The sequence below is a fragment of the Siphateles boraxobius genome, unplaced genomic scaffold (assembly GCF_051911475.1).
Source record: "Siphateles boraxobius isolate OS27281-9 unplaced genomic scaffold, OSU_SipBor_1 247, whole genome shotgun sequence".
Classification (NCBI taxonomy): domain Eukaryota; kingdom Metazoa; phylum Chordata; class Actinopteri; order Cypriniformes; family Leuciscidae; genus Siphateles; species Siphateles boraxobius.
Genome location: NW_027508863.1, coordinates 205,595 through 220,000, shown reverse-complemented (window position 1 = coordinate 220,000; position 14,406 = coordinate 205,595).

Below are 14,406 nucleotides of genomic sequence, written 5' to 3'. Positions count from 1 at the left end.
TGTGTATATATATACAGGGGCGGTTCTAGGGTGAGTGGATATCCGGGGCTTAGCCCAGAGAAATGCATGTATGTGTCAGGATACAAGGAATAAACTTGTTTTTTTTTTTGTTTTTTTTTTTTTTTTAAACAAGGTAAATCTTTCTGGCTTATTAAAATTAAATGTCACAATGTCACAGAGTTAAACTGAAACATCAACCAACCCTCATCAACAAAAATGCAATAATGTATTCCAAAGTAAGAATGAGAAAAAACCCTAAATGTAGCCTATGCTATTTTCAAACTCTAACATTTCTATCTGCCTATCTTGGCTAAGTCACTGCTGTAAAAGAGATTTTAAATCTCAGAGAGTCTTCTTTCCTGGTTAAATAAAGGTTTATTATAAAAGTAAGAATACCAAACATTCCAAAATGCTATTCACAAACAAAGGGAACAGAACAGGTCAAGTTCAACATCAGGTCAAGCGCAATGCAATAGCAACTCAGTCCATTTCTCTTTCCTATACTATTCTGCTGATGTTGTGTCTCTATCTCACCTTTTTATGTATCTGTCTCTCAGTTTTCTTTTCCAATCAAGCCACACTTGTCCTGGTAGAACAGGGCTAAGAAGCAAACATTAAGCAGTGCACTGACATACTCTCTACAAAGATCCAGATTAAAAGGACCTTAGCTTTGTGTTTATACATTACAGTAAACCGATTCAAGTTATTCAGTGTAACACTACTGTTACAACCCCGGCTCTAGGGATGCAACATAAAGGACACAAAGACAGAAGTCTGCCAATTAAAACTAAGTTTATTTAATTTAAAAAGGAAAAAGGGGACTGTAGAAGCAAAACACAGCTACTGCTCTGCCGGATGCAAGACGAGAGAGCGAGAGAGCATGCGTCTTAGATTTAAGTAGCTCCCGTTAGGTGACATCAATTAACCGGTTGATTGCAGGTGATCTACCAGGGAAACTGCAATGACATACAGATTAGAACACTCACACATAACACTCCCACCCTTAAAACATTGCTATGGAATAACCTATGGCAAATTCAACAAATACATGAAAAAGCGCAAGCACTTACGACCTTGACAGAGCATCCGCCAAAACATTATCCTTCCCACGAATGTGGCAGACTGCAAGATCATATCCCTGCAAAAACAGGCTCCATCGCATTAAGCGCTGGTTAGTGTTTCTCATGCTGTGGAGGAACACCAAGGGATTATGATCAGTGTACACAATAAGTGAAACACTGGATGAAACATACACAGCAAAATGTTTCAGAGCAAGAATAAGGGCCAAAGCTTCCTTTTCTATAGTAGAATAGTGCTTCTGATGGATATCAAATTTCTTTGAAAAATAGCACACAGGATGCTCAACTCCCACTGAATCATCTTGAAGAAGAAGAACCGCACCCACACCAAAATCACTAGCATCCACAGCTAGCTTAAAAGGTCTATCAAAGTCAGGGGCGGCAAGAATAGGAGAACTGCTCAACAATGCTTTAAGATTGTCAAAGGCCACCTGACATAACTCAGTCCAAACAAAAGGAACCTTGGGACTAAGCAGGTTAGTTAAAGGTGTAGCAACAGTGGCAACATTTTTGAAAACACTCCTATAGTATCCTGCCATATCCAGGAAACGTTTTAGTTCCCGCCGAGATGAGGGTACAGCAAAGTTCACAATGGCCTCTACTTTTGCTCCTACTGGCGACACATGACCATGGCCAACAACTTTGCCTAAATAGGTTACGGTGGCCTGCCCAAACTCACACTTGGAGAGGTTTAGGGTCAAATTCGCAGCCTTTAACCGTTTGAACACATCCCCAAGCTGGGCCAAATGTTGAGACCAGGTAGCACTATAGATAACCAAATCATCAAGGTAAGCCTCACATCCTGCAACTCCTTCCAACACCTTATTCACCAGACGCTGGAAAGTGGCAGGTAGTGATGGGCAGATCGAGGCTTCGTGAAGCAATGAAACAGTCGAAGCAAATGTGCCATTTTGTTTCGAGGCTTCGAATCAATCCGAAACCCGTCTCCACGGTGACACCTAGTGGTCACTTGCAGGTGTTGATCTGAAACAACCTTTACAAAGAGCTAATAAAAAAATGTGTTTTTTATTTTTTTATTATTGTATTTTTGTAATATATGAAGCTTGTAACCTGTAGTCTCTTCACATTGCATAATGTGATTTTGGTCATGAAAAATGAATATTAATAAAAATAAATCAAGCCACAATGTCTCCCTTTCTTATAGATTTTTATTCAAAAATATTAATTTCTCTGCTGTTGAAGGACTCTGAAAAAATTCTCTCACAAGGGACACTTGTTGCTGGCATACAAAGATATTTTTTAGCTAGGACATACAAATGAGGAAAGATTACTGCTCTCTCTTTCCAGTAAGTTAGAGGATCATGAGTTCTGGGCAAAAACGCATCGCTGAGGTATTTTTTCACTTCCACTGTGGCATCAGCTGTAGGATTGTGTATCATCTGGGTCTCACGGATACGATTGTCAAAATGTTCCCATAAACTGTCTTGTGTTTCAACTGGTGTTGATGATGATGGGCCTGATGTTGACATTTGTGGTTCTGAATTAAAAGAAAACGGCAATTAGTAACAAATCATAAACTGACAACACATATGAAGTATAAATTTCATGAATCACATTACATAAGATAACAGACTGAAACTCACCAGGAGTTGTGTTTGAACGCATCAGTGAAGCACACTCCAGTGTGATGTGCTTTTCAGCATCCAGGGCTTTGGCAGGATTTCCAAAAGCCACATTTTTAAACCTTGGGTCCAGCAGTGTAGCCAGTGCCAAGGCTCTAAAAGTCTCGTACCCTCCACATCTGGAGTGCAGACCTTCTTGTAGATGTGAGCCTATGAGCCAACACAAGAGAAAACCCTATTAATTAAAATAATGACAACAATATGAGAGTTATGGCCAATTACACGTATGGTCATAGTGTCCTACCTAATTGTACAGTTGATTCCTGCGTTGCATTTCCTTTTTTCTGTGCAAGCTTGTGCTGCAACATCCTGTACAATGGTATGAGCTTTGAAGCAGACACTCTCTGTTCCTCTGACATCTCTGTTGTTGCTAGTTTGAATGGTTGAAGAAGTGTCAATGACTGTTGAATAATGTCATACTCAAGACTTGTCAGGGGAGCAGTATCACTGTTTAAATTGGCAAGTGCAGCTCCCACTGGCTCACGTTGCTCATACAAGCGTTGTAGCATGTCGAATGTGCTGTTCCATCTCGTTTCAACCTCCTGTATCATTTTCAGACTTGGTCTGCCCATCAAGCTCTGCATCTCCACAAGCTTGTCCTTTGCTTTGCAGCTGGATCTGAACAACCCCACTATCTTTCTGGCTTTCTGGCGAATTTCATTGATGACTGGGGTTTGATCCAGGGCCTTTTTCACTATCAAATTCAAATTATGAGCAAAACATGGGACATGGCGAAGGTTGAGTAGCTGGGCACTTAGGATCATGTTGGATGCATTGTCAGTCACCATGCAGTGAACTTTGGAGGTTATTCCCCACTCAGCCATTAGCAAGGCTTTAGCCTCCATGAGATGCTGGGCTGTGTGGGTTTGGTAAAACCTCCTTACACCCAGTAAAACAGTTGCCATTGTTGCCTCTGGTGTTATGTAATGGCATGTTACACCAAGATATCCATCCATATTAATGGAAGACCACATGTCAGCCGTAAGGCTAACAAATTCCGCCTTTTGTAGGTCCTCCATTGTCTTCTCCTTGGTTGTGTTGTCCCTTTCGCTGACCATTGTTTTAAGCACCTTCCGGGATGGGAGGACATAGCTTGGATCAAGCTTGTTCACAAAGGCCCTGAAACCCTCATCCTCCACGATGGTGAAGGGCTGCAGATCCTTCACCACCATGTTCAGAAGAGCCTCATCCAATTCCCTCTGTCTGGCTTTTAAAAGAGAAGATAAAACATACTTTCAGACAAATATATTGGAAAAATAGTAGCATACCGTGAAAGTAGTCTACTGGTTCATTTGGAAACCTTCCTAAACAAAGTTATGTTATGAATATTTATGCTCAGTGTGCAGAGAAAGATAAAGTGCATTATAGAAATACAACAATTACAAAAAAACTAAATGATGTCTTGGCTGTAGATTGGGTACTCATATGTAGACATATAAAATGTATATTCACAAAGTATAATATTATATTGACAACATTTGTTTTTAAAGTGATTGGCAGTTGTGATTGGGATGTTAGGCATGTCTTAGTCCATGGCCTTTCTAAACAATGGCCCAACACTTAGTTATTATATTTCACTTATAATTAGCCTATATTTCAAACAATGCATACCTTGCTTAGATGGCCCAGCAGTGTCAGAAGCAGGCCTTGGTACAGGGGGAACACTACCATCCTCTGCACCCTGCAGAATGGCAGGATGAATGCTCCTCAAATGGCGCATCATGGATGATGTATTGTTGCAGTAGGCTAGCTGCCGATCACAATACACACATCTCACTTTATTTGGGGTTTCCAAATGGAAATGCTCCCACACCACAGATGTACGGCATCTCTTCTGTGGAGCCTCCATTTCTATCTATCTATCTATCTATCTATCTATCTATCTATCTATCTATCTATCTATCTATCTATCTATCTATCTATCTATCTATCTATCTATCTATCTATCTATCTATCTATCTATCTATCTATCTATCTATCTATCTATCTATCTATCTATCTATCTATCTATCTATCTATCTATCTATCTATCTATCTATCTATCTATCTATCTATCTATCTATCTATCTATCTATCTATCTATCTATCTATCTATCTATCTATCTATCTATCTATCTATCTATCTATCTATCTATCTATCCATCTATCCATCTATCCATCTATCCATCTATCCATCTATCCATCTATCCATCTATCATGTAGCCTATCTATCTAATAATCTATATGTAATATATGTATCCATCTATTAATCTATATATATATATTTCTATCAATGCATCTATTAATGTGTCACTATATGTACTCTGTGTGTCTCTAAGTCAATGTGTAAATGTAAATTAAATCCTAAATATAACTAAACAAATCGCACTATAAATGTCACTATATCACCAAAAATCCGCTATCTCAAAACCAAACTCCTCTCACAAAAACCCACGATATGAAAATGCGTTGACAAAACTTTTATACTGTGTGATTGTGTGATTTGTTCCCGAACCGACCAATCAATGAAACCCTGATTCGGAGGAGCACTCCACCTGATGAAACACTTAGACGCTTCATTTAGGCGTTGTCACGTGACGTGGGTGTTTTGAATCACGCTTCGGATCAGTGTTTCGAATCATCTTTGCTTCGGGATCTCGCAAAGCTTCGGAACGTCTGTTTCGCGCCAGCCATCCTTAGTGGCAGGTGCATTTCGCATTCCAAATGCCATAACGTTATAATGGCAGAAGTTATCCGGCGTCACAAAAGCAGAGATCTCACGGGCTCGCTGGCTGAGTGGAACCTGCCAATAGCCTTTTAAAAGATCTAACTTTGAAACAAAGGATGCAGAACCAACTTGGTCAATACAATCATCTAGACGTGGAAGAGGATAGGAGTCAGGCTTAGTGATAGCATTTACCTTACGAAAATCGGTACAAAACCGAAACGAACCATCCTGCTTCTCAACTAGTAAACATGGTGAACTCCAAGCACTAAAAGTCGGTTCAGCTATGTTATGCTTTAACATATAATCTACCTCTTTGCACAAAAGCTGACGTTTAACAGGATTTACCCTATACGGGTGCTGCTTAATAGGGTTAGCTTGGCCTACCTCAATGTCATGCTCTAACACATTGGTACAAGATGGAACATCAGAAAACAAGGCCAAATATTGACCAATTAACTGAATAATATCAGAGCGCTCAGAAAGATTTAGATACGACAAATGAATGTCTAAATCAGCCAGAATTTTTGAATTTGGCAATCTACTCTGAGAAATCTCAGAAACAACACTTCCTTGTCCCATCTCAGTAGTTGGAACATTCAGTGCAGCCAAGGTCTTGACCTCTGTAGACGCAGTTTGGTTTACGGTCAAAGTAAGGCTTAAGTAAATTCACATGGCACATTCGGGTTTTCCTTTTACGATCTGGAGTCTTAACCAAGTAGTTACACTCACCCACTTTCCGATCAATAGTATATGGACCACTATATTGAGCCTGCAATGCAGAACCCAGTACTGGTAAGAGCACCAGCACTTGGTCTCCTGAACAAAACACACGATGTTTTAACTTTCGATCATACCAAGGCTTCATCTTCTCCTGAGCTGCTTTCAAATTTTCTTTGGCCAGTTCACAGGCTCTACTAAGCCTAAAGTGGAAATTAGACACATAGTCCTAGAGGTTAGTAGGAGTAGAATACTCAACATCTAACCACTTCTCCTTTACCAATTTCAAAGGCCCCCTCACAGTGTGCCCAAACACAAGTTCAGCTGGACTGAAACCAAGGGACTCCTGAACAACCTCTCGAACTGCGAAGAGTAGTGGAACGCCATCATCCCAATCTCTCTCAAACTCTTTGCAATAGGTCTTCAGCATAGTCTTGAGAGTTTGGTGGAATCTCTCAAGTACACCTTGAGACTCTGGATGATACGCAGATGAAATGTTATGCTGAATAGACAACTGCTTTAACACCTGGGAAAAAAGGCGAGACATAAAATTAGACCCTTGATCAGACTGAACAACTCTTGGTAGTCCAAACTTAAGTTAGGTAGAAAAACTTAATAAGGGCCTTGGAAATGGCAGGGGCTGTAATCTTGCGTAAAGGAACCGCTTCAGGAAATCTTGTGGAGGCACACATAATTGTGAGAAGGTATTGATTACCTGACTTGGTGCGGGAAAGAGGTCCAACACAATCAATCAAAACATGTTCAAATGGCTCTCCAATGGCAGGAATAGGCTGTAGTGGAGCTACAGGAATAGACTGGTTAGGTTTTCCTACAATCTGACAAACATGACACGATCTACAATACTGAGCCACATCAGACCTCACGCCAGGCCAAAAAAAATGCCTTAACACACGATCAAGAGTTTTCCTGACCCCCAAGTGGCCAGAGAGACCATGATCATGGGCGAGATACAAGATGTCAGATCGATAAACTTCTGGAATCATCACTTGAAACACGCTACTCCAGTCATAGTCACATGATATTTTTGGATCTGTCCACTTTCTCATCAAAACGCCATCACTAACAAAATAGCCAGAAGCAACATTTGATAGTACTTCATCAGACACCAAATCTTCAAACATGGGTGACAAAGTGGGATCTTGTTTTTGCTCAAGTATTAACTTTTCACGAGATGGAAACATCTTTCCACTCCCTGACAAGTTCATGTCACCTTGGACCATGAAAGTATCATAAAGTGGCAACACCGTTTGACTGCTGGAAGATTTGTCTTCAACCTGCCTCTTAGCCGACATGGCACGCGTAGTTGCACAAACAGGAAACATTTCTGGAAATGCCAATTCAAGTTCATCTGGACAATCTGACTTGAGGATAGTAGAGGTTACTTCAGGGACAGCTAGCACTTTCCCACCAGCTAAATCATTTCCTAGAATAAAGGACACACCATCTATGGGAATCTGAGAACAAAGTGCAACAACCACATCCCCAGAGATTAAATCTGATTGGAGATTAATTCTGTGTAAAGGCAAAGACAGAAATCCTCCACCAAAACCTTTAACAATTACCTCTGAATCTTGAGCTGACTTTTCATTGAAGGGCAAGACATCACGTAAAATCACAGATTGAAAAGCTCCTGTATCTCTCCAGATCTTGATAGCTTGCCTATGTTCAGGGTCAGAAGACAGATACACAGAACCATCCATCAGAAATGATGATGAGCCAGCTAAATCCCCTGTCTTGCATAAAACATCAACAAATGAAGATGCCAAAGGGGCTTGGCACAGGACTTACAAATGCTACAGTCTTTGCGGACTTCTGTTTTTTACTTAGAACAGGACAATCTGCAATAAGATGGCATGGTGTCTTACAATAAAAACAAGCTCTTTCTGAAATCAAACCATCATTAGTCATTTTATTGGCAGGTGATGAGGCAAAAGGCACAGACCTTACAAACCGAGACCTATTGTACTTCATCTGGTCCTGAACCTCAGCTTGTTTGTCACCAAAATGTACCTTATGGGTTAAAACAAACTCATCGGCCAAAATTGCAGCTTGTTCTAAGGTCACTGCTTTCTGCTCATTCAAATAAACAGACACTACATCAGGCAGACAGTTTTTAAATTCTTCAAGCAAAATGAGTTGCCTAAGATGTTCCTTACTTTCCACCTTCTGAGAAGTACACCACCGATCAAACAGATTCTCTTTCTGTTTTGCAAACTCAACATGTGTCGTGAGCAAATTTGGCACAACTTCGAAAACGCTGGCGGTAAGCTTCAGGAACCAGCTCATATGCCTTCAATACAGCTGCTTTAACCTCATAATTAGCACTCTTCTCTAGGCTAAGAGCGGAATAAGCTTCTTGAGCTTTACCCACCAAGATACTTTGTAAAAGCAAAGTCCACACAGTTCTAGGCCACTTTGATGTAATTGCCACCCGTTCAAAATGAGAAAAATATCGGTCAACATCTTTCTCAGAAAAAGGAGGTACTAACTTAATGTCTACCAACATCAAATGAAGAACCATCACCTCTTGGAGTTAAAGTAGCAGCTTTTAATTCCAACTCTTTAAGAGACCGTTCGTGTTCAAGATACATTTGTTTCTCTCTTAGTTTCGCATTAACCTCTAGCTGTTTCTCCTGGAAAGCTATCTCTTTGAGCCTAAGCTCAATTGCAGCTTCATACAAAGGAGCAGTCATGGATTGTGGGGAAAACTGCTTAACTTTTAAGACACCATTGTCAATCAAAACACTTCTAATGATTTCCTTCACACCATCCTTCAGTCGCTTCTCACTACTTGTGATGGGAATATCATAATGAGAGGACAACTGCAAAAGTTGATCCTTTGTAAAAAAACTCAAGTAACTCTTCCGAAGGTTCCTTTAGGAAGTCTTCTAAAGAAGCCATTACTAAACTCAACACTAACTACACTTAAGTAGTAACACTAGCTCCTATACAGAAGTTCAGCTGACACAACAGGTCCAATTACACTGCTACAAAAATGACAAAAGCAGCACACATGCTCTCAAACAAAGCTTTAACCAGAAGTAGAACTAACCCAAACACAGAAGATTACTCACGCCAAGCAATCACAAACATCTAAAGGCAATACTGGGCATTAGAATACACTAAAGTCCACAAAGGAACTTCACACAAACACTGCTAACACACTAAAGTTAGGATCATGGACCAAATAAACACTACAGTACCTCAAAAAAAGGTTTAACTCACCTAACTTAAGGATTCCGCTTTCACCTCCATCAAAATAGTGAGCATGGTTGCTGAGCTCAAACACAATACAAAAACACATGAGATACACCCAGACACCTGCCTAACACTTCTAATTCCTATCTATCTTCTGAGGTGTACCGGGCACGAGGCGACTTTAAAAGCAAAAACTCAGCAACTGTGAACCAATCTATCAATGGTCACAGTTCTGAAATGCTTACCCCCGACAGAGAACAAGTCTCCACCCAGAATAACCTCGAAAACAAAAAAGGAAAAATAACAAAAGAGTAAACCGATGGAAGGATTGAGTAATCAACCCAGCTGGAACTCTCACCCTACCTAACCAGGAAAACTCATGCATATACTCAAAAATACTCAAACAACCATACTCACCAAATGATCTCAATCAAAGGGAATAAACAAAAACAGTCCCCAAAAAATACTTTTTACCAACCAAATTGGACGAGCCCCCATTATGTTACAACCCCGGCTCTAGGGATGCAACATAAAGGACACAAAGACAGAAGTCTGCCAATTAAAACAAAGTTTATTTAATTTAAAAAGGAAAAAGGGGACTGTAGAAGCAAAACACAGCTACTGCTCTGCCGGCTGCAAGACGAGAGAGCGAGAGAGCATGCGTCTTAGATTTAAGTAGCTCCCGTCAGGTGACATCAATTAACCGGTTGATTGCAGGTGATCTACCAGGGAAACTGAAATGACATACAGATTATAACACTCATACACAACACTACAGATAGCCTAAACCTAACCCTCTGCTGAAGTCTGTGCATCATTCCTGTGGTGTGGCTGCTTCATAAAGTCTTGTCCTATAGCTTTGCTGTTTCCTGCTTTCCTCTTCTTTCAATTGTTTTTCTTCTCATCATAACAGCTGTCCTTTTGATTTGGGCTGCTGACAGCTCTTCTTGCCTCTCTCCACCCCTTTTCTTATCTTCTCTCCACATCTTCTCCTAAATCTAATGTCTTCATTCCTCTTATTGGTTCCATTTGTTTTTAATGTCCTCCCTTTCTCTTCTCTCCCCTTTTACACTATTCTCCTCTTAAAGTGTGCCCACTTCTCTACTTTATGTATTTGGCTTTTTCATTTGCTTTTAATTTGCTTTTTGTAATAATGCTTTACAGTAAAATTGTGTTTGTTAACATTAGTCAGTGTAATAGTAAACATTTGACGTTAATTTCTATGTCCATATGGTCCGAAAAAATTTGTAATGAACAATTGTATTTTGATTTGAAAAAATATTTTAAAAAATAAAAATAATGAATGCAATGAAAAAAAAAAACAATTCTTAGTTTATTGGTAATGAAGTAACTAATGATAACAAATAAAACTTTACTGTAAAGTGGTTTTATCTACGTCCCTCAATCCATTGTTTCTGTCTGAACATGGTTCTCTATTGCGTTGATGGTGGTAGTTTAAGACTGTATCGTCTTGATTTCATTTGGGCAGATCTGTCTATCACCATGTCATGGTCAACAGCAGTCAAGTTCTCCTTCTCAATGGACATCACTGCCAGGTGGTTCAGCCGGTCTTGTTCCATTGTGTTTCTTAACCATGTATGCAGTCGACGCAAGGCACTAAAGGACCGTTCACAGCTGCAGCCACTAACTGATTGTCAGTGCTAATTCAGTGTGGGGAACATGTCAGTATTTAGCATCTTGAACACACTGACAATGTCAGGAATTTCTGTTCAAGACGTTTTTTGCCACCAGGAGCTCCTCTGACTGCAACTCTATTTTATAATGTATGGCAAGAATCCTGAGAGATTCTTCATCAAGAAAGCTGTCTGAGGCTGGATGGCAGGCTTGAATGCCATTCATAAGCTCTACTCCTACTCCTGAGAAACGGTTGTCAATCTCTTGCAATACCATTCGGTCAAGGCAAGGGTAGAATAATGTACACATGTGGTCATGTGAAGAACTGATTTCTGAGGTTGTCCTACATGGTGTTTCCACCACATAATCATCAAGCCTCTTCTGTTTCCGTCTAAAACCTGCAGAAGGTTCTGGGATGTTATTTACCTCACACAAGGCCATTGTTTTTGAAAATAACTCTGTAGCAGTCTGAGCTGTGCGTTGTTCTTTGAGAGAGTCGTAGACTGCTGTTCTGTATTGAACTGCTTGTTTCAGGTCTACGGTTTCGCCATGCAGGAATTTGTGGAGGCCTTCAGCTCAGCTCTATTATTGTTTTAATACATAGTCTTCACTTAAACAACATAATTTTTGTGAGAATAGATAAAAAGAGGTGACTAAAGAATCTCTATAATAACACAAAAAAAATCTTCACCCATTCTTCATACACATATTATATTTTATAGGCTACCTTATTTTTCCTTTATAAATATACACTCATATACATAATACACACACAAACACTTAAAGCCAAGTATAATTATAAACACATGGCTCTATACACTTATATTTTTGAAGGAGCACTTGTACGCATTTTACACAGCACTTACAATTTGCATAAATAATCGTATGAGACTAATGTATCAAATATCAAATTTGCAATACAGAAATTAGAATGGTACTTTGCCACTAGATGGCGGCAAGCCACTGCCTTAATGAGTGAGTCGCTTTATTCAATCGATTCGTTCAAAGCAGATGATTCATTTAGAAAAAAAAGTAAGAAATGTTTTTTTTGAATGGCGGGGTCAGTGAATCGTTTACAACAGTCTATGGTGTACAAGCAAATTCATTCAGTAAACACCGTGATGCTTTGTTTGAAACCATTTTCGTTAGCGAAATATTTTCTTTACTTTTATTATCTTTTTTTTATTGAATTGTTGCCCCGACACCTGCAGGCCATGCTAACCAAACATATAACGCTCTAAAAATGCGTGTGTGTATGTGTGTGTGTGTCCTATAGACTGCTGCTCAACCATTAACTGCTAGACGATCAAAATGCAAATCAGACACAATTTAAAACCGAATAAGAAATATAATACTATGATTAAAAGTTACAGATACCAGCTGAAGCTGTTGTGTCTTGTTTTAGTGCTGGCTGGGGGTGTTTTATTTCCTTTTTTTTGGAAGAATTTTTATATGTCCATTTTACCAGAGACTAAAATGACTTTGATTTTACTAATTTACACATCAACAAACCGCCTGGCTCCAAAATATCTAATTGCATTGGCTGGATCGTACAGACGCTGAACTTCTCATCGATGGTTGGCCAGTTCACATGTCAGTCAGAAGCACTAGCCTGAGTGGGCGGTTCTTGTCGGTTCTGTAGATGTGAGAGTCAAGAGATATACATTTAATTAATTGAATTCTAATAAAAATTATTTTAATGCGCATGAAAAGTCAGTGATGGTGCGTACAATGCTAATAAAAACACTCGGGGCTTTACTGAAAACATTCAGGGCTCCAGCCCCCTTAGCCCACCCCTAGCTCCGCCCCTGTATATACATATATAGGATAAATAATCTTGAAGGACAGGGCGAAATGGGTTGTTATGCATGGAGACCAGGTAAAATCTTGCCAAGGGCAGCAAATTGGCCAGGGCCGGCCCTGGATCAAACAGTGGGTGCTTCTCAATATCCCTCCTCGCTCCTCTGTCCAGTAGGGGTTCAATCTTCAGCTGGCTGGCAGGAGCCGCCACTGGCATGTCACGTGACCTGTCAGTGGCTGGCTAGTTGCCTTGCAGTCTGCTTTTGGCAAGTTTCAGAAACCATTGATTTTTTACAGTTTTTGTGCTTTGTGTTCCTCCCTTTCTAGCTCATTTATTATGCCAGTCTGATCATGCCCATTTGACTGGTTTAATTGGGATAACAGTCCCCAAAACATCAATCATACTAAAGAACATAATCATATCAACAGTTGCATAATAAATGAGCTAGAAAGGGAGGAACACCAAACACTAAAAACTGCTAAAAACCAATGGATTTGAAACTTGGCAAAGGCAGACTGCAAGGCAACTAGCCAGCCACTGACAGGTCACGTGACATGCCAGTGGCGGCTCCTGCCAGCCAGCTGAAGATTGAACCCCCACTCCCTCGGTCTTCCATCCTATGACCCGGAAACCAATCAAGTACAGCCACCGCAATTGCATTCGATTCCTCCGTCCTCATTTTATTTCCTTGCATCCTTCCCTCACATCCTACAGGGGGAGGAGCTGAGACGCTAGGAAAGGAAACGAGGATGCACAAATAAGAAATGAGAAGCACCCAGAGTCTGCTTATGGAACGCCAAAAGGGTAAAATTTCGCCACTAAGCAAACCCGTTTCATTCTCAAAACGCCGGTGTTTAAGGCGTTTAAGACGAAAAGACGCAGCAAAGTACAGCGTTCTGTGGTACAAACGCCGCAAATTACGGCGTTTACAAAGCAAAATCGCTGTCATTATCGGCATTTTTTAATCCAGCCAATGACGCCGTTTCTGCCGCTGCAGGCCATCCATCGTGCGCCGTAATCTGCGGCGCTTCTGTCTGACAAAGACGGCGCAAAAAGCGGCATTTTGTATAATATTATAATCAGCCCCACCCTATTCTTCAAAGTTCAGCCCATCTAATGAAGAAGATGGAAAGACATATGTAGTAGATTGTCGATCTGAATGGCGATCCGCCTTAAGGCTTCTGTTTTTCTAACGTTGTTAGGACTATAGTGTTTGGACTGTTATTGTGTCATATTTTTATTTCTTCATTGGGCGCGTGTATCCCCCTTTTTCCTTTATCATATGTGGGTATATAGTATGATTTTAGCCTCTGTTTACATTCATGTCTGTGAAATACATTAGATTACCCAGCAAACTTACTACCTTCAGGGCATTGGTCTGCGTGCACGGAGTGTAGTTTTGCTCTAAGTGACAGGTGTTCGACTCCAAAATCTGACCGTATTTTTATCTCCGCTTCGTTTCTTTTGTATTGGTCTGTTGGTGTATGTCTTTTAAATTTCGGAAGACTACCTGATACCTGACAACTGATTGAGTAGCAGGCGGTAGGCTACTTATTACGGAAATGACAGCAGCAACTGTTTTAAGCCCGCTTACATTGGCTGCTG